This window comes from Odontesthes bonariensis, chromosome 24 (genome assembly GCF_027942865.1).
Source record: "Odontesthes bonariensis isolate fOdoBon6 chromosome 24, fOdoBon6.hap1, whole genome shotgun sequence".
NCBI classification, from domain to species: Eukaryota; Metazoa; Chordata; class Actinopteri; order Atheriniformes; family Atherinopsidae; genus Odontesthes; species Odontesthes bonariensis.
The window spans coordinates 27,399,311-27,426,590 of NC_134529.1; the positions used below are offsets into that span (position 1 = coordinate 27,399,311).

The following is a 27,280-nucleotide window of genomic DNA, read 5'->3' on the forward strand; positions in this document are numbered from 1 at the left end:
TTCCGTACCCTTCTCCATGTTTGGTGGATCCGTTGATTACTTTCTTTTCCAGTTCCGCAGCAGACAGCAACAGACTTTTACAAAATAAAAGCCTGTGAGCAAAAGACTTTTACAATAATAAAATAAATAATAAAACCTGCTATAATGCGCACTAAAATATTTGTCGGCGTTAAATAATTAATGAGTTAACGCTATAATAACGAGTTAACTTGCCACGCCCTAATATATGTATATATAAATAAACATACAAAAGCAGTTTTCAAAGATCAGATTAATTTTACCTCTCATCACTACAACTTGGAATGCAAGAGAACCAACTCTAAAAGCCCATCTGACAGGATTGTAAAGGAGATTTTAATTTTTGCTGTATATCACATATTAAACCTACAATCCTTGGAAAAGCAGGGGGAACCCAGATTTGAACTGAGAACCTCTTGACCTGCAGTCCAGGGCGTAACTTTGGGTCCACCATTGGGGGGGTTAAACTTGCGGCATATTTATTTATTTCTTCAAAGATCAGTTAATTGTTAACTCTCATCACCACAACTTGGCATGCAAGAGAACCAACTCCAAAAGCCCATCTGACACAAGATTGTAAGGGAGATTTAAACTTTTTCTGTATATCACATATTAAACCTAGCCTGGGAATTCCTATGCTGCTTTGCGCGCGATTTCATTCCCACTGCAAAGGCAGCTTGGAAACCACAGCCCTTATTTTTGCCTGAGTTAGGGAACCAATCACAGAACGGGGGGGCAGGAAGACGATGACGACGTCTATGCGTGACACCGAAGCTTGTAGAGTGTTAATCAAATATGGCAGAAGACACAACGTTAGCGTTCGATGCAGCCTTAGAAAGTGTTTTAAGTAGCTTAGAACGCAAGTTTACTTTTAAAAAAGAGCAACGTTTGGCGTTGAAAGATTTCATTGCCAAGAAGGATGTATTTGCTCTACCATCGTCTTCTCATACACAGTAAAGCGTCTTCTTCTTCCTCGTCGAATTTCTGTCGCTCTACATAGGCCATCTGGTATAAGTGATACAATTGGCTATGAATCGCGCGCAAAGCAGCATGGGAAGAACAGGACGCCATTTGATAAACATTCGTAGACCCCAATAAACGGCTCTAGGCATTCGTAAACCACGCCTCAAATACGAGAAAATGCACATCTAGTTCCCAGACCACCATCTCATCGAGATCTGGACGCGTCAGCCAGGCTATATTAAACCTACAATCCTTGGAAAAGCAGGGGGCACTCAGATTTGAACTGAGGACCTCTTGATCTGCAGTCAAATGCTCTACCACTGAGCTATACCCCCCTGTATGTAGTTTCTGTCAAATACTTTTTAGTAAAAGTTACAATTCCATATGGCAGAAGCATTGACCATCATGTTTCCGATGCCAACAAAAAACATCTCATTGATAGAATATGTGTAATTAATGGGGGGTATAGCTAAGTGGTAGAGTATTTGACTGCAGATCAAGAGGTCCTCAGTTCAAATCTGGGTGCCCCCTATAATTATGACACTATCAGGTTAGTTATCTTCTCAATTCTTAAAGGCATTGAGAAAACTTTCTGATTTCTGAGGAAAAGACAAATGTGGTGTTTAAAGCAAACATATTAAACATGCTTAACAGTGGGTTTATGTTGGTAGTACTAAAGTTGAGAAGTAATCAATGTATCTCAAGGCAGACTGTACAGGATATTACACCATGGACTAGCATGCAACTTCACTTCACATCCATTAAAATATTGCAAAGCAACCTTTATCTGTGGACATAGCAAAGTTAGTTGTCCCATTTGTCTGGGAATTCTCTTTTCTGATAATGTGAATTTCAAGAATGAGTAATATGCATTGAGTACTTATATATATATATATATATATATTAATATGTGTACATTTTTCTATTAGCAATTTTGGGAAGTTAACAATAGCAGTTTCAAAGATCAGTTAATTGTTAACTCTCATCACCACAACTTGGCATGCAAGAGAACCAACTCCAAAAGCCCATCTGCCACAAAATTGTAAGGAAGATTTAAACTTTTTCTGTATATCACATATTAAACCTAGCCTGGGAATTCCCATGCTGCTTTGTGCGCGATTTCATTCCCACTGCAAAGGCAGCTTGGAAACCACTGCCCTTATTTTTGCCTGAGTTAGGGAACCAATCACAGAACGGGGGGGCAGCAAGACGATGACGACGTCTATGCGCGACACCGAAGCTTGTAGAGTGTTAATCAAATATGGCAGCAGACAAAACGTTAGCGTTCGATGCAGCCTTAGAAAGTGTTTTAAGTAGCTTAGAACGCAAGTTTACTTTTAAAAAAGAGCAACGTTTGGCGTTGAAAGATTTCATTGCCAAGAAGGATGTATTTGCTCTTCCATCGTCTTCTCATACACAGTAATGCGTCTTCTTCTTCCTCGTCGAATTTCTGTCGCTCTACATAGGCCATCTGGTATAAGTGATACAATTGGCTATGAATCGCGCGCAAAGCAGCATTTGAAGAACAGGACGCCATTTGATAGACATTCGTAGCCCCCAATAAACGGCTCTAGGCATTCGTAAACCACGCCTCAAATATGAGAAAATGCACATCTAGTTCCCAGACCACCATCTCATCGAGATGTGGACGCGTCAGCCAGGCTATATTAAACCTACAATCCTTGGAAAAGCAGGGGGCACTCAGATTTGAACTGAGGACCTCTTGATCTGCAGTCAAATGCTCTACCACTGAGCTATACCCCCCTGTATGTAGTTTTTGTCAAATACTTATTAGTAAAAGTTACAATTCCATATGGCAGAAGCATTGACCATCATGTTTCCGATGCCAACACAAAACATGTCATTGATAGAATATGTGTAATTATTGGGGGGTATAGCTCAGTGGTAGAGCATTTGACTGCAGATCAAGAGGTCCTCAGTTCAAATCTGGGTGCCCCCTATAATTATGACACTATCAGGTTAGTTATCTTCTCAATTCTTAAAGGCATTGAGAAAACTTTCTAATTTCTGAGGAAAAGACAAATGTGGTGTTTAAAGCAAACATATTAAACATGCTTAACAGTGGGTTTATGTTGGTAGTACTAAAGTTGAGAAGTAATCAATGTATCTCAAGGCAGACTGTACAGGATATTACACCATGGACTAACATGCAACTTCACTTCACATCCATTAAAATATTGCAAAGCAACCTTTATCTGTGGACATAGCAAAGTTAGTTGTCCCATTTGTCTGGGAATTCTCTTTTCTGATAATGTGAATTTCAAGAATGAGTAATATGCATTGAGTACTTATATATATATATATATATATTAATATGTGTACATTTTTCTATTAGCAATTTTGGGAAGTTAACAATAGCAGTTTCAAAGATCAGTTAATTGTTAACTCTCATCACCACAACTTGGCATGCAAGAGAACCAACTCCAAAAGCCCATCTGCCACAAAATTGTAAGGAAGATTTAAACTTTTTCTGTATATCACATATTAAACCTAGCCTGGGAATTCCCATGCTGCTTTGCGCGCGATTTCATTCCCACTGCAAAGGCAGCTTGGAAACCACTGCCCTTATTTTTGCCTGAGTTAGGGAACCAATCACAGAACGGGGGTCAGCAAGACGATGACGACGTCTATGCGCGACACCGAAGCTTGTAGAGTGTTAATCCAACATGGCAGCGGACACAAGTTACCGTTCGATGCAGCCTTAGAAAGTGTTTTAAGTAGCTTAGAACGCAAGTTTACTTTTAAAAAAGAGCAACGTTTGGCGTTGAAAGATTTCATTGCCAAGAAGGATGTATTTGCTCTACCATCATCTTCTCATACACAGTAATGCGTCTTCTTCTTCCTCGTCGAATTTCTGTCGCTCTACATACGTCATCTGGTATAAGTGATACAATTGGCTATGAATCGCGCACAAAGCAGCATGGGAAGAACCAGACGCCATTTGATAGACATTCGTAGCGCCCAATAAACGGCTCTAGGCATTCGTAAACCACGCCTCAAATACGAGAAAATGCACATCTAGTTCCCAGACCACCATCTCATCGAGATGTGGACGCGTCAGCCAGACTATATTAAACCTACAATCCTTGGAAAAGCAGGGGGCACTCAGATTTGAACTGAGGACCTCTTGATCTGCAGTCAAATGCTCTACCACTGAGCTATACCCCCCTGTATGTAGTTTCTGTCAAATACTTTTTAGTAAAAGTTCCAATTCCATTTGGCAGAAGCATTGACCATCATGTTTCCGATGCCAACACAAAACATGTCATTGATAGAATATGTGTAATTATTGGGGGGTATAGCTCAGTGGTAGAGCATTTGACTGCAGATCAAGAGGTCCTCAGTTCAAATCTGGGTGCCCCCTATAATTATGACACTATCAGGTTAGTTATCTTCTCAATTCTTAAAGGCATTGAGAAAACTTTCTAATTTCTGAGGAAAAGACAAATGTGGTGTTTAAAGCAAACATATTAAACATGCTTAACAGTGGGTTTATGTTGGTAGTACTAAAGTTGAGAAGTAATCAATGTATCTCAAGGCAGACTGTACAGGATATTACACCATGGACTAACATGCAACTTCACTTCACATCCATTAAAATATTGCAAAGCAACCTTTATCTGTGGACATAGCAAAGTTAGTTGTCCCATTTGTCTGGGAATTCTCTTTTCTGATAATGTGAATTTCAAGAATGAGTAATATGCATTGAGTACTTATATATATATATATATATATATATATATATATATATTAATATGTGTACATTTTTCTATTAGCAATTTTGGGAAGTTAACAATAGCAGTTTCAAAGATCAGTTAATTGTTAACTCTCATCACCACAACTTGGCATGCAAGAGAACCAACTCCAAAAGCCCATCTGCCACAAAATTGTAAGGAAGATTTAAACTTTTTCTGTATATCACATATTAAACCTAGCCTGGGAATTCCCATGCTGCTTTGCGCGCGATTTCATTCCCACTGCAAAGGCAGCTTGGAAACCACTGCCCTTATTTTTGCCTGAGTTAGGGAACCAATCACAGGACGGGGGGGCAGCAAGACGATGACGACGTCTATGCGCGACACCGAAGCTTGTAGAGTGTTAATCCAACATGGCAGCGGACACAAGTTACCGTTCGATGCAGCCTTAGAAAGTGTTTTAAGTAGCTTAGGACGCAAGTTTACTTTTAAAAAAGAGCAACGTTTGGCGTTGAAAGATTTCATTGCCAAGAAGGATGTATTTGCTCTGCCATCGTCTTCTCATACACAGTAATGCGTCTTCTTCTTCCTCGTCGAATTTCTGTCGCTCTACATAGGCCATCTGGTATAAGTGATACAATTGGCTATGAATCGCGCGCAAAGCAGGATGGGAAGAACAGGACGCCATTTGATAGACATTCGTAGCCCCCAATAAACGGCTCTAGGCATTTGTAAACCACGCCTCAAATATGAGAAAATGCACATCTAGTTCCCAGACCACCATCTCATCGAGATGTGGACGCGTCAGCCAGACTATATTAAACCTACAATCCTTGGAAAAGCAGGGGGCACTCAGATTTGAACTGAGGACCTCTTGATCTGCAGTCAAATGCTCTACCACTGAGCTATACCCCCCTGTATGTAGTTTTTGTCAAATACTTATTAGTAAAAGTTACAATTCCATATGGCAGAAGCATTGACCATCATGTTTCCGATGCCAACACAAAACATGTCATTGATAGAATATGTGTAATTATTGGGGGGTATAGCTCAGTGGTAGAGCATTTGACTGCAGATCAAGAGGTCCTCAGTTCAAATCTGGGTGCCCCCTATAATTATGACACTATCAGGTTAGTTATCTTCTCAATTCTTAAAGGCATTGAGAAAACTTTCTAATTTCTGAGGAAAAGACAAATGTGGTGTTTAAAGCAAACATATTAAACATGCTTAACAGTGGGTTTATGTTGGTAGTACTAAAGTTGAGAAGTAATCAATGTATCTCAAGGCAGACTGTACAGGATATTACACCATGGACTAGCATGCAACTTCACTTCACATCCATTAAAATATTGCAAAGCAACCTTTATCTGTGGACATAGCAAAGTTAGTTGTCCCATTTGTCTGGGAATTCTCTTTTCTGATAATGTGAATTTCAAGAATGAGTAATATGCATTGAGTACTTATATATATATATATATATATATATATATATATATATATATATATTAATATGTGTACATTTTTCTATTAGCAATTTTGGGAAGTTAACAATAGCAGTTTCAAAGATCAGTTAATTGTTAACTCTCATCACCACAACTTGGCATGCAAGAGAACCAACTCCAAAAGCCCATCTGCCACAAAATTGTAAGGAAGATTTAAACTTTTTCTGTATATCACATATTAAACCTAGCCTGGGAATTCCCATGCTGCTTTGCGCGCGATTTCATTCCCACTGCAAAGGCAGCTTGGAAACCACTGCCCTTATTTTTGCCTGAGTTAGGGAACCAATCACAGAACGGGGGTCAGCAAGACGATGACGACGTCTATGCGCGACACCGAAGCTTGTAGAGTGTTAATCCAACATGGCAGCGGACACAAGTTACCGTTCGATGCAGCCTTAGAAAGTGTTTTAAGTAGCTTAGAACGCAAGTTTACTTTTAAAAAAGAGCAACGTTTGGCGTTGAAAGATTTCATTGCCAAGAAGGATGTATTTGCTCTACCATCGTCTTCTCATACACAGTAAAGCGTCTTCTTCTTCCTCGTCGAATTTCTGTCGCTCTACATACGTCATCTGGTATAAGTGATACAATTGGCTATGAATCGCGCACAAAGCAGCATGGGAAGAACCAGACGCCATTTGATAGACATTCGTAGCGCCCAATAAACGGCTCTAGGCATTCGTAAACCACGCCTCAAATACGAGAAAATGCACATCTAGTTCCCAGACCACCATCTCATCGAGATCTGGACGCGTCAGCCAGACTATATTAAACCTACAATCCTTGGAAAAGCAGGGGGCACTCAGATTTGAACTGAGGACCTCTTGATCTGCAGTCAAATGCTCTACCACTGAGCTATACCCCCCTGTATGTAGTTTCTGTCAAATACTTTTTAGTAAAAGTTCCAATTCCATATGGCAGAAGCATTGACCATCATATTTCCGATGCCAACACAAAACATGTCATTGATAGAATATGTGTAATTATTGGGGGGTATAGCTCAGTGGTAGAGCATTTGACTGCAGATCAAGAGGTCCTCAGTTCAAATCTGGGTGCCCCCTATAATTATGACACTATCAGGTTAGTTATCTTCTCAATTCTTAAAGGCATTGAGAAAACTTTCTGATTTCTGAGGAAAAGACAAATGTGGTGTTTAAAGCAAACATATTAAACATGCTTAACAGTGGGTTTATGTTGGTAGTACTAAAGTTGAGAAGTAATCAATGTATCTCAAGGCAGACTGTACAGGATATTACACCATGGACTAGCATGCAACTTCACTTCACATCCATTAAAATATTGCAAAGCAACCTTTATCTGTGGACATAGCAAAGTTAGTTGTCCCATTTGTCTGGGAATTCTCTTTTCTGATAATGTGAATTTCAAGAATGAGTAATATGCATTGAGTACTTATATATATATATATATATATATATATATATTAATATGTGTACATTTTTCTATTAGCAATTTTGGGAAGTTAACAATAGCAGTTTCAAAGATCAGTTAATTGTTAACTCTCATCACCACAACTTGGCATGCAAGAGAACCAACTCCAAAAGCCCATCTGCCACAAAATTGTAAGGAAGATTTAAACTTTTTCTGTATATCACATATTAAACCTAGCCTGGGAATTCCCATGCTGCTTTGCGCGCGATTTCATTCCCACTGCAAAGGCAGCTTGGAAACCACTGCCCTTATTTTTGCCTGAGTTAGGGAACCAATCACAGGACGGGGGGGCAGCAAGACGATGACGACGTCTATGCGCGACACCGAAGCTTGTAGAGTGTTAATCAAATATGGCAGCGGACAAAACGTTAGCGTTCGATGCAGCCTTAAAAAGTGTTTTAAGTAGCTTAGAACGCAAGTTTACTTTTAAAAAAGAGCAACGTTTGGCGTTGAAAGATTTCATTGCCAAGAAGGATGTATTTGCTCTTCCATCGTCTTCTCATACACAGTAATGCGTCTTCTTCTTCCTCGTCGAATTTCTGTCGCTCTACATAGGCCATCTGGTATAAGTGATACAATTGGCTATGAATCGCGCGCAAAGCAGCATGGGAAGAACAGGACGCCATTTGATAGACATTCGTAGCCCCCAATAAACGGCTCTAGGCATTCGTAAACCACGCCTCAAATATGAGAAAATGCACATCTAGTTCCCAGACCACCATCCCATCGAGATGTGGACGCGTCAGCCAGGCTATATTAAACCTACAATCCTTGGAAAAGCAGGGGGCACTCAGATTTGAACTGAGGACCTCTTGATCTGCAGTCAAATGCTCTACCACTGAGCTATACCCCCCTGTATGTAGTTTTTGTCAAATACTTATTAGTAAAAGTTACAATTCCATATGGCAGAAGCATTGACCATCATGTTTCCGATGCCAACACAAAACATGTCATTGATAGAATATGTGTAATTATTGGGGGGTATAGCTCAGTGGTAGAGCATTTGACTGCAGATCAAGAGGTCCTCAGTTCAAATCTGGGTGCCCCCTATAATTATGACACTATCAGGTTAGTTATCTTCTCAATTCTTAAAGGCATTGAGAAAACTTTCTAATTTCTGAGGAAAAGACAAATGTGGTGTTTAAAGCAAACATATTAAACATGCTTAACAGTGGGTTTATGTTGGTAGTACTAAAGTTGAGAAGTAATCAATGTATCTCAAGGCAGACTGTACAGGATATTACACCATGGACTAGCATGCAACTTCACTTCACATCCATTAAAATATTGCAAAGCAACCTTTATCTGTGGACATAGCAAAGTTAGTTGTCCCATTTGTCTGGGAATTCTCTTTTCTGATAATGTGAATTTCAAGAATGAGTAATATGCATTGAGTACTTATATATATATATATATATATTAATATGTGTACATTTTTCTATTAGCAATTTTGGGAAGTTAACAATAGCAGTTTCAAAGATCAGTTAATTGTTAACTCTCATCACCACAACTTGGCATGCAAGAGAACCAACTCCAAAAGCCCATCTGCCACAAAATTGTAAGGAAGATTTAAACTTTTTCTGTATATCACATATTAAACCTAGCCTGGGAATTCCCATGCTGCTTTGCGCGCGATTTCATTCCCACTGCAAAGGCAGCTTGGAAACCACTGCCCTTATTTTTGCCTGAGTTAGGGAACCAATCACAGGACGGGGGGGCAGCAAGACGATGACGACGTCTATGCGCGACACCGAAGCTTGTAGAGTGTTAATCAAATATGGCAGCGGACAAAACGTTAGCGTTCGATGCAGCCTTAAAAAGTGTTTTAAGTAGCTTAGAACGCAAGTTTACTTTTAAAAAAGAGCAACGTTTGGCGTTGAAAGATTTCATTGCCAAGAAGGATGTATTTGCTCTTCCATCGTCTTCTCATACAGTAATGCGTCTTCTTCTTCCTCGTCGAATTTCTGTCGCTCTACATAGGCCATCTGGTATAAGTGATACAATTGGCTATGAATCGCGCGCAAAGCAGCATGGGAAGAACAGGACGCCATTTGATAGACATTCGTAGCCCCCAATAAACGGCTCTAGGCATTCGTAAACCACGCCTCAAATATGAGAAAATGCACATCTAGTTCCCAGACCACCATCCCATCGAGATGTGGACGCGTCAGCCAGGCTATATTAAACCTACAATCCTTGGAAAAGCAGGGGGCACTCAGATTTGAACTGAGGACCTCTTGATCTGCAGTCAAATGCTCTACCACTGAGCTATACCCCCCTGTATGTAGTTTTTGTCAAATACTTATTAGTAAAAGTTACAATTCCATATGGCAGAAGCATTGACCATCATGTTTCCGATGCCAACACAAAACATGTCATTGATAGAATATGTGTAATTATTGGGGGGTATAGCTCAGTGGTAGAGCATTTGACTGCAGATCAAGAGGTCCTCAGTTCAAATCTGGGTGCCCCCTATAATTATGACACTATCAGGTTAGTTATCTTCTCAATTCTTAAAGGCATTGAGAAAACTTTCTAATTTCTGAGGAAAAGACAAATGTGGTGTTTAAAGCAAACATATTAAACATGCTTAACAGTGGGTTTATGTTGGTAGTACTAAAGTTGAGAAGTAATCAATGTATCTCAAGGCAGACTGTACAGGATATTACACCATGGACTAGCATGCAACTTCACTTCACATCCATTAAAATATTGCAAAGCAACCTTTATCTGTGGACATAGCAAAGTTAGTTGTCCCATTTGTCTGGGAATTCTCTTTTCTGATAATGTGAATTTCAAGAATGAGTAATATGCATTGAGTACTTATATATATATATATATATATTAATATGTGTACATTTTTCTATTAGCAATTTTGGGAAGTTAACAATAGCAGTTTCAAAGATCAGTTAATTGTTAACTCTCATCACCACAACTTGGCATGCAAGAGAACCAACTCCAAAAGCCCATCTGCCACAAAATTGTAAGGAAGATTTAAACTTTTTCTGTATATCACATATTAAACCTAGCCTGGGAATTCCCATGCTGCTTTGCGCGCGATTTCATTCCCACTGCAAAGGCAGCTTGGAAACCACTGCCCTTATTTTTGCCTGAGTTAGGGAACCAATCACAGGACGGGGGGGCAGCAAGACGATGACGACGTCTATGCGCGACACCGAAGCTTGTAGAGTGTTAATCAAATATGGCAGCGGACAAAACGTTAGCGTTCGATGCAGCCTTAAAAAGTGTTTTAAGTAGCTTAGAACGCAAGTTTACTTTTAAAAAAGAGCAACGTTTGGCGTTGAAAGATTTCATTGCCAAGAAGGATGTATTTGCTCTACCATCATCTTCTCATACACAGTAAAGCGTCTTCTTCTTCCTCGTCGAATTTCTGTCGCTCTACATACGTCATCTGGTATAAGTGATACAATTGGCTATGAATCGCGCACAAAGCAGCATGGGAAGAACCAGACGCCATTTGATAGACATTCGTAGCCCCCAATAAACGGCTCTAGGCATTCGTAAATCACGCCTCAAATACGAGAAAATGCACATCTAGTTCCCAGACCACCATCTCAACGAGATGTGGACGCGTCAGCCAGGCTATATTAAACCTACAATCCTTGGAAAAGCAGGGGGCACTCAGATTTGAACTGAGGACCTCTTGATCTGCAGTCAAATGCTCTACCACTGAGCTATATTGACCATCATGTTTCTGATGCCAACACAAAACATGTCATTGATAGAATATGTGTAATTATTGGGGGGTATAGCTCAGTGGTAGAGCATTTGACTGCAGATCAAGAGGTCCTCAGTTCAAATCTGGGTGCCCCCTATAATTATGACACTATCAGGTTACTTATCTTCTCAATTCTTAAAGGCATTGAGAAAACTTTCTGATTTCTGAGGAAAAGACAAATGTGGTGTTTAAAGCAAACATATTAAACATGCTTAACAGTGGGTTTATGTTGGTAGTACTAAAGTTGAGAAGTAATCAATGTATCTCAAGGCAGACTGTACAGGATATTACACCATGGACTAGCATGCAACTTCACTTCACATCCATTAAAATATTGCAAAGCAACCTTTATCTGTGGACATAGCAAAGTTAGTTGTCCCATTTGTCTGGGAATTCTCTTTTCTGATAATGTGAATTTCAAGAATGAGTAATATGCATTGAGTACTTATATATATATATATATATATATATATATATATATATATTAATATGTGTACATTTTTCTATTAGCAATTTTGGGAAGTTAACAATAGCAGTTTCAAAGATCAGTTAATTGTTAACTCTCATCACCACAACTTGGCATGCAAGAGAACCAACTCCAAAAGCCCATCTGCCACAAAATTGTAAGGAAGATTTAAACTTTTTCTGTATATCACATATTAAACCTAGCCTGGGAATTCCCATGCTGCTTTGCGCGCGATTTCATTCCCACTGCAAAGGCAGCTTGGAAACCACTGCCCTTATTTTTGCCTGAGTTAGGGAACCAATCACAGAACGGGGGTCAGCAAGACGATGACGACGTCTATGCGCGACACCGAAGCTTGTAGAGTGTTAATCCAACATGGCAGCGGACACAAGTTACCGTTCGATGCAGCCTTAGAAAGTGTTTTAAGTAGCTTAGAACGCAAGTTTACTTTTAAAAAAGAGCAACGTTTGGCGTTGAAAGATTTCATTGCCAAGAAGGATGTATTTGCTCTACCATCGTCTTCTCATACACAGTAAAGCGTCTTCTTCTTCCTCGTCGAATTTCTGTCGCTCTACATACGTCATCTGGTATAAGTGATACAATTGGCTATGAATCGCGCACAAAGCAGCATGGGAAGAACCAGACGCCATTTGATAGACATTCGTAGCGCCCAATAAACGGCTCTAGGCATTCGTAAACCACGCCTCAAATACGAGAAAATGCACATCTAGTTCCCAGACCACCATCTCATCGAGATCTGGACGCGTCAGCCAGACTATATTAAACCTACAATCCTTGGAAAAGCAGGGGGCACTCAGATTTGAACTGAGGACCTCTTGATCTGCAGTCAAATGCTCTACCACTGAGCTATACCCCCCTGTATGTAGTTTCTGTCAAATACTTTTTAGTAAAAGTTCCAATTCCATATGGCAGAAGCATTGACCATCATATTTCCGATGCCAACACAAAACATGTCATTGATAGAATATGTGTAATTATTGGGGGGTATAGCTCAGTGGTAGAGCATTTGACTGCAGATCAAGAGGTCCTCAGTTCAAATCTGGGTGCCCCCTATAATTATGACACTATCAGGTTAGTTATCTTCTCAATTCTTAAAGGCATTGAGAAAACTTTCTGATTTCTGAGGAAAAGACAAATGTGGTGTTTAAAGCAAACATATTAAACATGCTTAACAGTGGGTTTATGTTGGTAGTACTAAAGTTGAGAAGTAATCAATGTATCTCAAGGCAGACTGTACAGGATATTACACCATGGACTAGCATGCAACTTCACTTCACATCCATTAAAATATTGCAAAGCAACCTTTATCTGTGGACATAGCAAAGTTAGTTGTCCCATTTGTCTGGGAATTCTCTTTTCTGATAATGTGAATTTCAAGAATGAGTAATATGCATTGAGTACTTATATATATATATATATATATATATATATATATTAATATGTGTACATTTTTCTATTAGCAATTTTGGGAAGTTAACAATAGCAGTTTCAAAGATCAGTTAATTGTTAACTCTCATCACCACAACTTGGCATGCAAGAGAACCAACTCCAAAAGCCCATCTGCCACAAAATTGTAAGGAAGATTTAAACTTTTTCTGTATATCACATATTAAACCTAGCCTGGGAATTCCCATGCTGCTTTGCGCGCGATTTCATTCCCACTGCAAAGGCAGCTTGGAAACCACTGCCCTTATTTTTGCCTGAGTTAGGGAACCAATCACAGGACGGGGGGGCAGCAAGACGATGACGACGTCTATGCGCGACACCGAAGCTTGTAGAGTGTTAATCAAATATGGCAGCGGACAAAACGTTAGCGTTCGATGCAGCCTTAAAAAGTGTTTTAAGTAGCTTAGAACGCAAGTTTACTTTTAAAAAAGAGCAACGTTTGGCGTTGAAAGATTTCATTGCCAAGAAGGATGTATTTGCTCTTCCATCGTCTTCTCATACACAGTAATGCGTCTTCTTCTTCCTCGTCGAATTTCTGTCGCTCTACATAGGCCATCTGGTATAAGTGATACAATTGGCTATGAATCGCGCGCAAAGCAGCATGGGAAGAACAGGACGCCATTTGATAGACATTCGTAGCCCCCAATAAACGGCTCTAGGCATTCGTAAACCACGCCTCAAATATGAGAAAATGCACATCTAGTTCCCAGACCACCATCCCATCGAGATGTGGACGCGTCAGCCAGGCTATATTAAACCTACAATCCTTGGAAAAGCAGGGGGCACTCAGATTTGAACTGAGGACCTCTTGATCTGCAGTCAAATGCTCTACCACTGAGCTATACCCCCCTGTATGTAGTTTTTGTCAAATACTTATTAGTAAAAGTTACAATTCCATATGGCAGAAGCATTGACCATCATGTTTCCGATGCCAACACAAAACATGTCATTGATAGAATATGTGTAATTATTGGGGGGTATAGCTCAGTGGTAGAGCATTTGACTGCAGATCAAGAGGTCCTCAGTTCAAATCTGGGTGCCCCCTATAATTATGACACTATCAGGTTAGTTATCTTCTCAATTCTTAAAGGCATTGAGAAAACTTTCTAATTTCTGAGGAAAAGACAAATGTGGTGTTTAAAGCAAACATATTAAACATGCTTAACAGTGGGTTTATGTTGGTAGTACTAAAGTTGAGAAGTAATCAATGTATCTCAAGGCAGACTGTACAGGATATTACACCATGGACTAGCATGCAACTTCACTTCACATCCATTAAAATATTGCAAAGCAACCTTTATCTGTGGACATAGCAAAGTTAGTTGTCCCATTTGTCTGGGAATTCTCTTTTCTGATAATGTGAATTTCAAGAATGAGTAATATGCATTGAGTACTTATATATATATATATATATATTAATATGTGTACATTTTTCTATTAGCAATTTTGGGAAGTTAACAATAGCAGTTTCAAAGATCAGTTAATTGTTAACTCTCATCACCACAACTTGGCATGCAAGAGAACCAACTCCAAAAGCCCATCTGCCACAAAATTGTAAGGAAGATTTAAACTTTTTCTGTATATCACATATTAAACCTAGCCTGGGAATTCCCATGCTGCTTTGCGCGCGATTTCATTCCCACTGCAAAGGCAGCTTGGAAACCACTGCCCTTATTTTTGCCTGAGTTAGGGAACCAATCACAGGACGGGGGGGCAGCAAGACGATGACGACGTCTATGCGCGACACCGAAGCTTGTAGAGTGTTAATCAAATATGGCAGCGGACAAAACGTTAGCGTTCGATGCAGCCTTAAAAAGTGTTTTAAGTAGCTTAGAACGCAAGTTTACTTTTAAAAAAGAGCAACGTTTGGCGTTGAAAGATTTCATTGCCAAGAAGGATGTATTTGCTCTTCCATCGTCTTCTCATACACAGTAATGCGTCTTCTTCTTCCTCGTCGAATTTCTGTCGCTCTACATAGGCCATCTGGTATAAGTGATACAATTGGCTATGAATCGCGCGCAAAGCAGCATGGGAAGAACAGGACGCCATTTGATAGACATTCGTAGCCCCCAATAAACGGCTCTAGGCATTCGTAAACCACGCCTCAAATATGAGAAAATGCACATCTAGTTCCCAGACCACCATCCCATCGAGATGTGGACGCGTCAGCCAGGCTATATTAAACCTACAATCCTTGGAAAAGCAGGGGGCACTCAGATTTGAACTGAGGACCTCTTGATCTGCAGTCAAATGCTCTACCACTGAGCTATACCCCCCTGTATGTAGTTTTTGTCAAATACTTATTAGTAAAAGTTACAATTCCATATGGCAGAAGCATTGACCATCATGTTTCCGATGCCAACACAAAACATGTCATTGATAGAATATGTGTAATTATTGGGGGGTATAGCTCAGTGGTAGAGCATTTGACTGCAGATCAAGAGGTCCTCAGTTCAAATCTGGGTGCCCCCTATAATTATGACACTATCAGGTTAGTTATCTTCTCAATTCTTAAAGGCATTGAGAAAACTTTCTAATTTCTGAGGAAAAGACAAATGTGGTGTTTAAAGCAAACATATTAAACATGCTTAACAGTGGGTTTATGTTGGTAGTACTAAAGTTGAGAAGTAATCAATGTATCTCAAGGCAGACTGTACAGGATATTACACCATGGACTAGCATGCAACTTCACTTCACATCCATTAAAATATTGCAAAGCAACCTTTATCTGTGGACATAGCAAAGTTAGTTGTCCCATTTGTCTGGGAATTCTCTTTTCTGATAATGTGAATTTCAAGAATGAGTAATATGCATTGAGTACTTATATATATATATATATATATTAATATGTGTACATTTTTCTATTAGCAATTTTGGGAAGTTAACAATAGCAGTTTCAAAGATCAGTTAATTGTTAACTCTCATCACCACAACTTGGCATGCAAGAGAACCAACTCCAAAAGCCCATCTGCCACAAAATTGTAAGGAAGATTTAAACTTTTTCTGTATATCACATATTAAACCTAGCCTGGGAATTCCCATGCTGCTTTGCGCGCGATTTCATTCCCACTGCAAAGGCAGCTTGGAAACCACTGCCCTTATTTTTGCCTGAGTTAGGGAACCAATCACAGGACGGGGGGGCAGCAAGACGATGACGACGTCTATGCGCGACACCGAAGCTTGTAGAGTGTTAATCAAATATGGCAGCGGACAAAACGTTAGCGTTCGATGCAGCCTTAAAAAGTGTTTTAAGTAGCTTAGAACGCAAGTTTACTTTTAAAAAAGAGCAACGTTTGGCGTTGAAAGATTTCATTGCCAAGAAGGATGTATTTGCTCTTCCATCGTCTTCTCATACACAGTAATGCGTCTTCTTCTTCCTCGTCGAATTTCTGTCGCTCTACATAGGCCATCTGGTATAAGTGATACAATTGGCTATGAATCGCGCGCAAAGCAGCATGGGAAGAACAGGACGCCATTTGATAGACATTCGTAGCCCCCAATAAACGGCTCTAGGCATTCGTAAACCACGCCTCAAATATGAGAAAATGCACATCTAGTTCCCAGACCACCATCCCATCGAGATGTGGACGCGTCAGCCAGGCTATATTAAACCTACAATCCTTGGAAAAGCAGGGGGCACTCAGATTTGAACTGAGGACCTCTTGATCTGCAGTCAAATGCTCTACCACTGAGCTATACCCCCCTGTATGTAGTTTTTGTCAAATACTTATTAGTAAAAGTTACAATTCCATATGGCAGAAGCATTGACCATCATGTTTCCGATGCCAACACAAAACATGTCATTGATAGAATATGTGTAATTATTGGGGGGTATAGCTCAGTGGTAGAGCATTTGACTGCAGATCAAGAGGTCCTCAGTTCAAATCTGGGTGCCCCCTATAATTATGACACTATCAGGTTAGTTATCTTCTCAATTCTTAAAGGCATTGAGAAAACTTTCTAATTTCTGAGGAAAAGACAAATGTGGTGTTTAAAGCAAACATATTAAACATGCTTAACAGTGGGTTTATGTTGGTAGTACTAAAGTTGAGAAGTAATCAATGTATCTCAAGGCAGACTGTACAGGATATTACACCATGGACTAGCATGCAACTTCACTTCACATCCATTAAAATATTGCAAAGCAACCTTTATCTGTGGACATAGCAAAGTTAGTTGTCCCATTTGTCTGGGAATTCTCTTTTCTGATAATGTGAATTTCAAGAATGAGTAATATGCATTGAGTACTTATATATATATATATATATATTAATATGTGTACATTTTTCTATTAGCAATTTTGGGAAGTTAACAATAGCAGTTTCAAAGATCAGTTAATTGTTAACTCTCATCACCACAACTTGGCATGCAAGAGAACCAACTCCAAAAGCCCATCTGCCACAAAATTGTAAGGAAGATTTAAACTTTTTCTGTATATCACATATTAAACCTAGCCTGGGAATTCCCATGCTGCTTTGCGCGCGATTTCATTCCCACTGCAAAGGCAGCTTGGAAACCACTGCCCTTATTTTTGCCTGAGTTAGGGAACCAATCACAGGACGGGGGGGCAGCAAGACGATGACGACGTCTATGCGCGACACCGAAGCTTGTAGAGTGTTAATCAAATATGGCAGCGGACAAAACGTTAGCGTTCGATGCAGCCTTAAAAAGTGTTTTAAGTAGCTTAGAACGCAAGTTTACTTTTAAAAAAGAGCAACGTTTGGCGTTGAAAGATTTCATTGCCAAGAAGGATGTATTTGCTCTACCATCATCTTCTCATACACAGTAAAGCGTCTTCTTCTTCCTCGTCGAATTTCTGTCGCTCTACATACGTCATCTGGTATAAGTGATACAATTGGCTATGAATCGCGCACAAAGCAGCATGGGAAGAACCAGACGCCATTTGATAGACATTCGTAGCACCCAATAAACGGCTCTAGGCATTCGTAAATCACGCCTCAAATACGAGAAAATGCACATCTAGTTCCCAGACCACCATCTCAACGAGATGTGGACGCGTCAGCCAGGCTATATTAAACCTACAATCCTTGGAAAAGCAGGGGGCACTCAGATTTGAACTGAGGACCTCTTGATCTGCAGTCAAATGCTCTACCACTGAGCTATATTGACCATCATGTTTCTGATGCCAACACAAAACATGTCATTGATAGAATATGTGTAATTATTGGGGGGTATAGCTCAGTGGTAGAGCATTTGACTGCAGATCAAGAGGTCCTCAGTTCAAATCTGGGTGCCCCCTATAATTATGACACTATCAGGTTACTTATCTTCTCAATTCTTAAAGGCATTGAGAAAACTTTCTGATTTCTGAGGAAAAGACAAATGTGGTGTTTAAAGCAAACATATTAAACATGCTTAACAGTGGGTTTATGTTGGTAGTACTAAAGTTGAGAAGTAATCAATGTATCTCAAGGCAGACTGTACAGGATATTACACCATGGACTAGCATGCAACTTCACTTCACATCCATTAAAATATTGCAAAGCAACCTTTATCTGTGGACATAGCAAAGTTAGTTGTCCCATTTGTCTGGGAATTCTCTTTTCTGATAATGTGAATTTCAAGAATGAGTAATATGCATTGAGTACTTATATATATATATATATATATATATATATATATATATTAATATGTGTACATTTTTCTATTAGCAATTTTGGGAAGTTAACAATAGCAGTTTCAAAGATCAGTTAATTGTTAACTCTCATCACCACAACTTGGCATGCAAGAGAACCAACTCCAAAAGCCCATCTGCCACAAAATTGTAAGGAAGATTTAAACTTTTTCTGTATATCACATATTAAACCTAGCCTGGGAATTCCCATGCTGCTTTGCGCGCGATTTCATTCCCACTGCAAAGGCAGCTTGGAAACCACTGCCCTTATTTTTGCCTGAGTTAGGGAACCAATCACAGAACGGGGGTCAGCAAGACGATGACGACGTCTATGCGCGACACCGAAGCTTGTAGAGTGTTAATCCAACATGGCAGCGGACACAAGTTACCGTTCGATGCAGCCTTAGAAAGTGTTTTAAGTAGCTTAGAACGCAAGTTTACTTTTAAAAAAGAGCAACGTTTGGCGTTGAAAGATTTCATTGCCAAGAAGGATGTATTTGCTCTACCATCGTCTTCTCATACACAGTAAAGCGTCTTCTTCTTCCTCGTCGAATTTCTGTCGCTCTACATACGTCATCTGGTATAAGTGATACAATTGGCTATGAATCGCGCACAAAGCAGCATGGGAAGAACCAGACGCCATTTGATAGACATTCGTAGCGCCCAATAAACGGCTCTAGGCATTCGTAAACCACGCCTCAAATACGAGAAAATGCACATCTAGTTCCCAGACCACCATCTCATCGAGATCTGGACGCGTCAGCCAGACTATATTAAACCTACAATCCTTGGAAAAGCAGGGGGCACTCAGATTTGAACTGAGGACCTCTTGATCTGCAGTCAAATGCTCTACCACTGAGCTATACCCCCCTGTTTGTAGTTTCTGTCAAATACTTTTTAGTAAAAGTTCCAATTCCATATGGCAGAAGCATTGACCATCATATTTCCGATGCCAACACAAAACATGTCATTGATAGAATATGTGTAATTATTGGGGGGTATAGCTCAGTGGTAGAGCATTTGACTGCAGATCAAGAGGTCCTCAGTTCAAATCTGGGTGCCCCCTATAATTATGACACTATCAGGTTAGTTATCTTCTCAATTCTTAAAGGCATTGAGAAAACTTTCTGATTTCTGAGGAAAAGACAAATGTGGTGTTTAAAGCAAACATATTAAACATGCTTAACAGTGGGTTTATGTTGGTAGTACTAAAGTTGAGAAGTAATCAATGTATCTCAAGGCAGACTGTACAGGATATTACACCATGGACTAGCATGCAACTTCACTTCACATCCATTAAAATATTGCAAAGCAACCTTTATCTGTGGACATAGCAAAGTTAGTTGTCCCATTTGTCTGGGAATTCTCTTTTCTGATAATGTGAATTTCAAGAATGAGTAATATGCATTGAGTACTTATATATATATATATATATATTAATATGTGTACATTTTTCTATTAGCAATTTTGGGAAGTTAACAATAGCAGTTTCAAAGATCAGTTAATTGTTAACTCTCATCACCACAACTTGGCATGCAAGAGAACCAACTCCAAAAGCCCATCTGCCACAAAATTGTAAGGAAGATTTAAACTTTTTCTGTATATCACATATTAAACCTAGCCTGGGAATTCCCATGCTGCTTTGCGCGCGATTTCATTCCCACTGCAAAGGCAGCTTGGAAACCACTGCCCTTATTTTTGCCTGAGTTAGGGAACCAATCACAGGACGGGGGGGCAGCAAGACGATGACGACGTCTATGCGCGACACCGAAGCTTGTAGAGTGTTAATCAAATATGGCAGCGGACAAAACGTTAGCGTTCGATGCAGCCTTAAAAAGTGTTTTAAGTAGCTTAGAACGCAAGTTTACTTTTAAAAAAGAGCAACGTTTGGCGTTGAAAGATTTCATTGCCAAGAAGGATGTATTTGCTCTTCCATCGTCTTCTCATACACAGTAATGCGTCTTCTTCTTCCTCGTCGAATTTCTGTCGCTCTACATAGGCCATCTGGTATAAGTGATACAATTGGCTATGAATCGCGCGCAAAGCAGCATGGGAAGAACAGGACGCCATTTGATAGACATTCGTAGCCCCCAATAAACGGCTCTAGGCATTCGTAAACCACGCCTCAAATATGAGAAAATGCACATCTAGTTCCCAGACCACCATCTCATCGAGATGTGGACGCGTCAGCCAGGCTATATTAAACCTACAATCCTTGGAAAAGCAGGGGGCACTCAGATTTGAACTGAGGACCTCTTGATCTGCAGTCAAATGCTCTACCACTGAGCTATACCCCCCTGTATGTAGTTTTTGTCAAATACTTATTAGTAAAAGTTACAATTCCATATGGCAGAAGCATTGACCATCATGTTTCCGATGCCAACACAAAACATGTCATTGATAGAATATGTGTAATTATTGGGGGGTATAGCTCAGTGGTAGAGCATTTGACTGCAGATCAAGAGGTCCTCAGTTCAAATCTGGGTGCCCCCTATAATTATGACACTATCAGGTTAGTTATCTTCTCAATTCTTAAAGGCATTGAGAAAACTTTCTAATTTCTGAGGAAAAGACAAATGTGGTGTTTAAAGCAAACATATTAAACATGCTTAACAGTGGGTTTATGTTGGTAGTACTAAAGTTGAGAAGTAATCAATGTATCTCAAGGCAGACTGTACAGGATATTACACCATGGACTAGCATGCAACTTCACTTCACATCCATTAAAATATTGCAAAGCAACCTTTATCTGTGGACATAGCAAAGTTAGTTGTCCCATTTGTCTGGGAATTCTCTTTTCTGATAATGTGAATTTCAAGAATGAGTAATATGCATTGAGTACTTATATATATATATATATATTAATATGTGTACATTTTTCTATTAGCAATTTTGGGAAGTTAACAATAGCAGTTTCAAAGATCAGTTAATTGTTAACTCTCATCACCACAACTTGGCATGCAAGAGAACCAACTCCAAAAGCCCATCTGCCACAAAATTGTAAGGAAGATTTAAACTTTTTCTGTATATCACATATTAAACCTAGCCTGGGAATTCCCATGCTGCTTTGCGCGCGATTTCATTCCCACTGCAAAGGCAGCTTGGAAACCACTGCCCTTATTTTTGCCTGAGTTAGGGAACCAATCACAGGACGGGGGGGCAGCAAGACGATGACGACGTCTATGCGCGACACCGAAGCTTGTAGAGTGTTAATCAAATATGGCAGCGGACAAAACGTTAGCGTTCGATGCAGCCTTAAAAAGTGTTTTAAGTAGCTTAGAACGCAAGTTTACTTTTAAAAAAGAGCAACGTTTGGCGTTGAAAGATTTCATTGCCAAGAAGGATGTATTTGCTCTTCCATCGTCTTCTCATACACAGTAATGCGTCTTCTTCTTCCTCGTCGAATTTCTGTCGCTCTACATAGGCCATCTGGTATAAGTGATACAATTGGCTATGAATCGCGCGCAAAGCAGCATGGGAAGAACAGGACGCCATTTGATAGACATTCGTAGCCCCCAATAAACGGCTCTAGGCATTCGTAAACCACGCCTCAAATATGAGAAAATGCACATCTAGTTCCCAGACCACCATCCCATCGAGATGTGGACGCGTCAGCCAGGCTATATTAAACCTACAATCCTTGGAAAAGCAGGGGGCACTCAGATTTGAACTGAGGACCTCTTGATCTGCAGTCAAATGCTCTACCACTGAGCTATACCCCCCTGTATGTAGTTTTTGTCAAATACTTATTAGTAAAAGTTACAATTCCATATGGCAGAAGCATTGACCATCATGTTTCCGATGCCAACACAAAACATGTCATTGATAGAATATGTGTAATTATTGGGGGGTATAGCTCAGTGGTAGAGCATTTGACTGCAGATCAAGAGGTCCTCAGTTCAAATCTGGGTGCCCCCTATAATTATGACACTATCAGGTTAGTTATCTTCTCAATTCTTAAAGGCATTGAGAAAACTTTCTAATTTCTGAGGAAAAGACAAATGTGGTGTTTAAAGCAAACATATTAAACATGCTTAACAGTGGGTTTATGTTGGTAGTACTAAAGTTGAGAAGTAATCAATGTATCTCAAGGCAGACTGTACAGGATATTACACCATGGACTAGCATGCAACTTCACTTCACATCCATTAAAATATTGCAAAGCAACCTTTATCTGTGGACATAGCAAAGTTAGTTGTCCCATTTGTCTGGGAATTCTCTTTTCTGATAATGTGAATTTCAAGAATGAGTAATATGCATTGAGTACTTATATATATATATATATATATTAATATGTGTACATTTTTCTATTAGCAATTTTGGGAAGTTAACAATAGCAGTTTCAAAGATCAGTTAATTGTTAACTCTCATCACCACAACTTGGCATGCAAGAGAACCAACTCCAAAAGCCCATCTGCCACAAAATTGTAAGGAAGATTTAAACTTTTTCTGTATATCACATATTAAACCTAGCCTGGGAATTCCCATGCTGCTTTGCGCGCGATTTCATTCCCACTGCAAAGGCAGCTTGGAAACCACTGCCCTTATTTTTGCCTGAGTTAGGGAACCAATCACAGGACGGGGGGGCAGCAAGACGATGACGACGTCTATGCGCGACACCGAAGCTTGTAGAGTGTTAATCAAATATGGCAGCGGACAAAACGTTAGCGTTCGATGCAGCCTTAAAAAGTGTTTTAAGTAGCTTAGAACGCAAGTTTACTTTTAAAAAAGAGCAACGTTTGGCGTTGAAAGATTTCATTGCCAAGAAGGATGTATTTGCTCTTCCATCGTCTTCTCATACACAGTAATGCGTCTTCTTCTTCCTCGTCGAATTTCTGTCGCTCTACATAGGCCATCTGGTATAAGTGATACAATTGGCTATGAATCGCGCGCAAAGCAGCATGGGAAGAACAGGACGCCATTTGATAGACATTCGTAGCCCCCAATAAACGGCTCTAGGCATTCGTAAACCACGCCTCAAATATGAGAAAATGCACATCTAGTTCCCAGACCACCATCTCATCGAGATGTGGACGCGTCAGCCAGGCTATATTAAACCTACAATCCTTGGAAAAGCAGGGGGCACTCAGATTTGAACTGAGGACCTCTTGATCTGCAGTCAAATGCTCTACCACTGAGCTATACCCCCCTGTATGTAGTTTTTGTCAAATACTTATTAGTAAAAGTTACAATTCCATATGGCAGAAGCATTGACCATCATGTTTCCGATGCCAACACAAAACATGTCATTGATAGAATATGTGTAATTATTGGGGGGTATAGCTCAGTGGTAGAGCATTTGACTGCAGATCAAGAGGTCCTCAGTTCAAATCTGGGTGCCCCCTATAATTATGACACTATCAGGTTAGTTATCTTCTCAATTCTTAAAGGCATTGAGAAAACTTTCTAATTTCTGAGGAAAAGACAAATGTGGTGTTTAAAGCAAACATATTAAACATGCTTAACAGTGGGTTTATGTTGGTAGTACTAAAGTTGAGAAGTAATCAATGTATCTCAAGGCAGACTGTACAGGATATTACACCATGGACTAGCATGCAACTTCACTTCACATCCATTAAAATATTGCAAAGCAACCTTTATCTGTGGACATAGCAAAGTTAGTTGTCCCATTTGTCTGGGAATTCTCTTTTCTGATAATGTGAATTTCAAGAATGAGTAATATGCATTGAGTACTTATATATATATATATATATATTAATATGTGTACATTTTTCTATTAGCAATTTTGGGAAGTTAACAATAGCAGTTTCAAAGATCAGTTAATTGTTAACTCTCATCACCACAACTTGGCATGCAAGAGAACCAACTCCAAAAGCCCATCTGCCACAAAATTGTAAGGAAGATTTAAACTTTTTCTGTATATCACATATTAAACCTAGCCTGGGAATTCCCATGCTGCTTTGCGCGCGATTTCATTCCCACTGCAAAGGCAGCTTTGAAACCACTGCCCTTAGTTTTGCCTGAGTTAGGGAACCAATCACAGAACGGGGGTCAGCAAGACGATGACGATGTCTATGCGCGTCACCGAAGCTTGTAGAGTGTTAATCCAACATGGCAGCGGACACAAGTTACCGTTCGATGCAGCCTTAGAAAGTGTTTTAAGTAGCTTAGAACGCAAGTTTACTTTTAAAAAAGAGCAACGTTTGGCGTTGAAAGATTTCATTGCCAAGAAGGATGTATTTGCTCTACCATCATCTTCTCATACACAGTAAAGCGTCTTCTTCTTCCTCGTCGAATTTCTGTCGCTCTACATACGTCATCTGGTATAAGTGATACAATTGGCTATGAATCGCGCACAAAGCAGCATGGGAAGAACCAGACGCCATTTGATAGACATTCGTAGCACCCAATAAACGGCTCTAGGCATTCGTAAATCACGCCTCAAATACGAGAAAATGCACATCTAGTTCCCAGACCACCATCTCAACGAGATGTGGACGCGTCAGCCAGGCTATATTAAACCTACAATCCTTGGAAAAGCAGGGGGCACTCAGATTTGAACTGAGGACCTCTTGATCTGCAGTCAAATGCTCTACCACTGAGCTATATTGACCATCATGTTTCTGATGCCAACACAAAACATGTCATTGATAGAATATGTGTAATTATTGGGGGGTATAGCTCAGTGGTAGAGCATTTGACTGCAGATCAAGAGGTCCTCAGTTCAAATCTGGGTGCCCCCTATAATTATGACACTATCAGGTTACTTATCTTCTCAATTCTTAAAGGCATTGAGAAAACTTTCTGATTTCTGAGGAAAAGACAAATGTGGTGTTTAAAGCAAACATATTAAACATGCTTAACAGTGGGTTTATGTTGGTAGTACTAAAGTTGAGAAGTAATCAATGTATCTCAAGGCAGACTGTACAGGATATTACACCATGGACTAGCATGCAACTTCACTTCACATCCATTAAAATATTGCAAAGCAACCTTTATCTGTGGACATAGCAAAGTTAGTTGTCCCATTTGTCTGGGAATTCTCTTTTCTGATAATGTGAATTTCAAGAATGAGTAATATGCATTGAGTACTTATATATATATATATATATATATATATATATATATATATTAATATGTGTACATTTTTCTATTAGCAATTTTGGGAAGTTAACAATAGCAGTTTCAAAGATCAGTTAATTGTTAACTCTCATCACCACAACTTGGCATGCAAGAGAACCAACTCCAAAAGCCCATCTGCCACAAAATTGTAAGGAAGATTTAAACTTTTTCTGTATATCACATATTAAACCTAGCCTGGGAATTCCCATGCTGCTTTGCGCGCGATTTCATTCCCACTGCAAAGGCAGCTTGGAAACCACTGCCCTTATTTTTGCCTGAGTTAGGGAACCAATCACAGAACGGGGGTCAGCAAGACGATGACGACGTCTATGCGCGACACCGAAGCTTGTAGAGTGTTAATCCAACATGGCAGCGGACACAAGTTACCGTTCGATGCAGCCTTAGAAAGTGTTTTAAGTAGCTTAGAACGCAAGTTTACTTTTAAAAAAGAGCAACGTTTGGCGTTGAAAGATTTCATTGCCAAGAAGGATGTATTTGCTCTACCATCGTCTTCTCATACACAGTAAAGCGTCTTCTTCTTCCTCGTCGAATTTCTGTCGCTCTACATACGTCATCTGGTATAAGTGATACAATTGGCTATGAATCGCGCACAAAGCAGCATGGGAAGAACCAGACGCCATTTGATAGACATTCGTAGCGCCCAATAAACGGCTCTAGGCATTCGTAAACCACGCCTCAAATACGAGAAAATGCACATCTAGTTCCCAGACCACCATCTCATCGAGATCTGGACGCGTCAGCCAGACTATATTAAACCTACAATCCTTGGAAAAGCAGGGGGCACTCAGATTTGAACTGAGGACCTCTTGATCTGCAGTCAAATGCTCTACCACTGAGCTATACCCCCCTGTATGTAGTTTCTGTCAAATACTTTTTAGTAAAAGTTCCAATTCCATATGGCAGAAGCATTGACCATCATATTTCCGATGCCAACACAAAACATGTCATTGATAGAATATGTGTAATTATTGGGGGGTATAGCTCAGTGGTAGAGCATTTGACTGCAGATCAAGAGGTCCTCAGTTCAAATCTGGGTGCCCCCTATAATTATGACACTATCAGGTTAGTTATCTTCTCAATTCTTAAAGGCATTGAGAAAACTTTCTGATTTCTGAGGAAAAGACAAATGTGGTGTTTAAAGCAAACATATTAAACATGCTTAACAGTGGGTTTATGTTGGTAGTACTAAAGTTGAGAAGTAATCAATGTATCTCAAGGCAGACT

General features: G+C 39.8%; 35 non-coding genes across 35 annotated transcripts; 19 read left to right on the forward strand and 16 right to left on the reverse strand.

The window, feature by feature from the left end:
* Positions 1-1,244: 1,244 nt before the first annotated feature.
* trnac-gca (transfer RNA cysteine (anticodon GCA)) lies at positions 1,245-1,316 on the reverse strand. The gene has a single exon. It is a non-coding gene; the product is annotated as a tRNA-Cys (tRNA).
* Positions 1,317-1,440: 124 nt separating this feature from the next.
* Positions 1,441-1,512, forward strand: trnac-gca (transfer RNA cysteine (anticodon GCA)). The gene has a single exon. It is a non-coding gene; the product is annotated as a tRNA-Cys (tRNA).
* A 1,161-nt stretch (positions 1,513-2,673) lies between these two features.
* Positions 2,674-2,745, reverse strand: trnac-gca (transfer RNA cysteine (anticodon GCA)). Its single transcript has one exon. It is a non-coding gene; the product is annotated as a tRNA-Cys (tRNA).
* A 124-nt stretch (positions 2,746-2,869) lies between these two features.
* On the forward strand, positions 2,870-2,941 carry trnac-gca (transfer RNA cysteine (anticodon GCA)). Its single transcript has one exon. It is a non-coding gene; the product is annotated as a tRNA-Cys (tRNA).
* A 1,157-nt stretch (positions 2,942-4,098) lies between these two features.
* On the reverse strand, positions 4,099-4,170 carry trnac-gca (transfer RNA cysteine (anticodon GCA)). Its single transcript has one exon. It is a non-coding gene; the product is annotated as a tRNA-Cys (tRNA).
* Positions 4,171-4,294: 124 nt separating this feature from the next.
* Positions 4,295-4,366, forward strand: trnac-gca (transfer RNA cysteine (anticodon GCA)). The gene has a single exon. It is a non-coding gene; the product is annotated as a tRNA-Cys (tRNA).
* Positions 4,367-5,540: 1,174 nt separating this feature from the next.
* trnac-gca (transfer RNA cysteine (anticodon GCA)) lies at positions 5,541-5,612 on the reverse strand. The gene has a single exon. It is a non-coding gene; the product is annotated as a tRNA-Cys (tRNA).
* Positions 5,613-5,736: 124 nt separating this feature from the next.
* Positions 5,737-5,808, forward strand: trnac-gca (transfer RNA cysteine (anticodon GCA)). Its single transcript has one exon. It is a non-coding gene; the product is annotated as a tRNA-Cys (tRNA).
* A 1,181-nt stretch (positions 5,809-6,989) lies between these two features.
* Positions 6,990-7,061, reverse strand: trnac-gca (transfer RNA cysteine (anticodon GCA)). The gene has a single exon. It is a non-coding gene; the product is annotated as a tRNA-Cys (tRNA).
* A 124-nt stretch (positions 7,062-7,185) lies between these two features.
* On the forward strand, positions 7,186-7,257 carry trnac-gca (transfer RNA cysteine (anticodon GCA)). Its single transcript has one exon. It is a non-coding gene; the product is annotated as a tRNA-Cys (tRNA).
* Positions 7,258-8,426: 1,169 nt separating this feature from the next.
* On the reverse strand, positions 8,427-8,498 carry trnac-gca (transfer RNA cysteine (anticodon GCA)). Its single transcript has one exon. It is a non-coding gene; the product is annotated as a tRNA-Cys (tRNA).
* Positions 8,499-8,622: 124 nt separating this feature from the next.
* trnac-gca (transfer RNA cysteine (anticodon GCA)) lies at positions 8,623-8,694 on the forward strand. Its single transcript has one exon. It is a non-coding gene; the product is annotated as a tRNA-Cys (tRNA).
* A 1,157-nt stretch (positions 8,695-9,851) lies between these two features.
* Positions 9,852-9,923, reverse strand: trnac-gca (transfer RNA cysteine (anticodon GCA)). The gene has a single exon. It is a non-coding gene; the product is annotated as a tRNA-Cys (tRNA).
* A 124-nt stretch (positions 9,924-10,047) lies between these two features.
* Positions 10,048-10,119, forward strand: trnac-gca (transfer RNA cysteine (anticodon GCA)). The gene has a single exon. It is a non-coding gene; the product is annotated as a tRNA-Cys (tRNA).
* Positions 10,120-11,408: 1,289 nt separating this feature from the next.
* On the forward strand, positions 11,409-11,480 carry trnac-gca (transfer RNA cysteine (anticodon GCA)). The gene has a single exon. It is a non-coding gene; the product is annotated as a tRNA-Cys (tRNA).
* Positions 11,481-12,655: 1,175 nt separating this feature from the next.
* Positions 12,656-12,727, reverse strand: trnac-gca (transfer RNA cysteine (anticodon GCA)). The gene has a single exon. It is a non-coding gene; the product is annotated as a tRNA-Cys (tRNA).
* Positions 12,728-12,851: 124 nt separating this feature from the next.
* Positions 12,852-12,923, forward strand: trnac-gca (transfer RNA cysteine (anticodon GCA)). The gene has a single exon. It is a non-coding gene; the product is annotated as a tRNA-Cys (tRNA).
* A 1,171-nt stretch (positions 12,924-14,094) lies between these two features.
* On the reverse strand, positions 14,095-14,166 carry trnac-gca (transfer RNA cysteine (anticodon GCA)). The gene has a single exon. It is a non-coding gene; the product is annotated as a tRNA-Cys (tRNA).
* Positions 14,167-14,290: 124 nt separating this feature from the next.
* On the forward strand, positions 14,291-14,362 carry trnac-gca (transfer RNA cysteine (anticodon GCA)). Its single transcript has one exon. It is a non-coding gene; the product is annotated as a tRNA-Cys (tRNA).
* A 1,159-nt stretch (positions 14,363-15,521) lies between these two features.
* Positions 15,522-15,593, reverse strand: trnac-gca (transfer RNA cysteine (anticodon GCA)). Its single transcript has one exon. It is a non-coding gene; the product is annotated as a tRNA-Cys (tRNA).
* Positions 15,594-15,717: 124 nt separating this feature from the next.
* Positions 15,718-15,789, forward strand: trnac-gca (transfer RNA cysteine (anticodon GCA)). Its single transcript has one exon. It is a non-coding gene; the product is annotated as a tRNA-Cys (tRNA).
* Positions 15,790-16,948: 1,159 nt separating this feature from the next.
* On the reverse strand, positions 16,949-17,020 carry trnac-gca (transfer RNA cysteine (anticodon GCA)). Its single transcript has one exon. It is a non-coding gene; the product is annotated as a tRNA-Cys (tRNA).
* A 124-nt stretch (positions 17,021-17,144) lies between these two features.
* Positions 17,145-17,216, forward strand: trnac-gca (transfer RNA cysteine (anticodon GCA)). Its single transcript has one exon. It is a non-coding gene; the product is annotated as a tRNA-Cys (tRNA).
* Positions 17,217-18,505: 1,289 nt separating this feature from the next.
* trnac-gca (transfer RNA cysteine (anticodon GCA)) lies at positions 18,506-18,577 on the forward strand. The gene has a single exon. It is a non-coding gene; the product is annotated as a tRNA-Cys (tRNA).
* Positions 18,578-19,750: 1,173 nt separating this feature from the next.
* trnac-gca (transfer RNA cysteine (anticodon GCA)) lies at positions 19,751-19,822 on the reverse strand. The gene has a single exon. It is a non-coding gene; the product is annotated as a tRNA-Cys (tRNA).
* Positions 19,823-19,946: 124 nt separating this feature from the next.
* On the forward strand, positions 19,947-20,018 carry trnac-gca (transfer RNA cysteine (anticodon GCA)). Its single transcript has one exon. It is a non-coding gene; the product is annotated as a tRNA-Cys (tRNA).
* A 1,159-nt stretch (positions 20,019-21,177) lies between these two features.
* trnac-gca (transfer RNA cysteine (anticodon GCA)) lies at positions 21,178-21,249 on the reverse strand. The gene has a single exon. It is a non-coding gene; the product is annotated as a tRNA-Cys (tRNA).
* Positions 21,250-21,373: 124 nt separating this feature from the next.
* On the forward strand, positions 21,374-21,445 carry trnac-gca (transfer RNA cysteine (anticodon GCA)). The gene has a single exon. It is a non-coding gene; the product is annotated as a tRNA-Cys (tRNA).
* A 1,157-nt stretch (positions 21,446-22,602) lies between these two features.
* On the reverse strand, positions 22,603-22,674 carry trnac-gca (transfer RNA cysteine (anticodon GCA)). Its single transcript has one exon. It is a non-coding gene; the product is annotated as a tRNA-Cys (tRNA).
* A 124-nt stretch (positions 22,675-22,798) lies between these two features.
* trnac-gca (transfer RNA cysteine (anticodon GCA)) lies at positions 22,799-22,870 on the forward strand. Its single transcript has one exon. It is a non-coding gene; the product is annotated as a tRNA-Cys (tRNA).
* A 1,159-nt stretch (positions 22,871-24,029) lies between these two features.
* On the reverse strand, positions 24,030-24,101 carry trnac-gca (transfer RNA cysteine (anticodon GCA)). Its single transcript has one exon. It is a non-coding gene; the product is annotated as a tRNA-Cys (tRNA).
* Positions 24,102-24,225: 124 nt separating this feature from the next.
* trnac-gca (transfer RNA cysteine (anticodon GCA)) lies at positions 24,226-24,297 on the forward strand. The gene has a single exon. It is a non-coding gene; the product is annotated as a tRNA-Cys (tRNA).
* A 1,287-nt stretch (positions 24,298-25,584) lies between these two features.
* On the forward strand, positions 25,585-25,656 carry trnac-gca (transfer RNA cysteine (anticodon GCA)). Its single transcript has one exon. It is a non-coding gene; the product is annotated as a tRNA-Cys (tRNA).
* A 1,175-nt stretch (positions 25,657-26,831) lies between these two features.
* On the reverse strand, positions 26,832-26,903 carry trnac-gca (transfer RNA cysteine (anticodon GCA)). Its single transcript has one exon. It is a non-coding gene; the product is annotated as a tRNA-Cys (tRNA).
* Positions 26,904-27,027: 124 nt separating this feature from the next.
* On the forward strand, positions 27,028-27,099 carry trnac-gca (transfer RNA cysteine (anticodon GCA)). The gene has a single exon. It is a non-coding gene; the product is annotated as a tRNA-Cys (tRNA).
* The last annotated feature ends 181 nt before the right edge of the window (positions 27,100-27,280 follow it).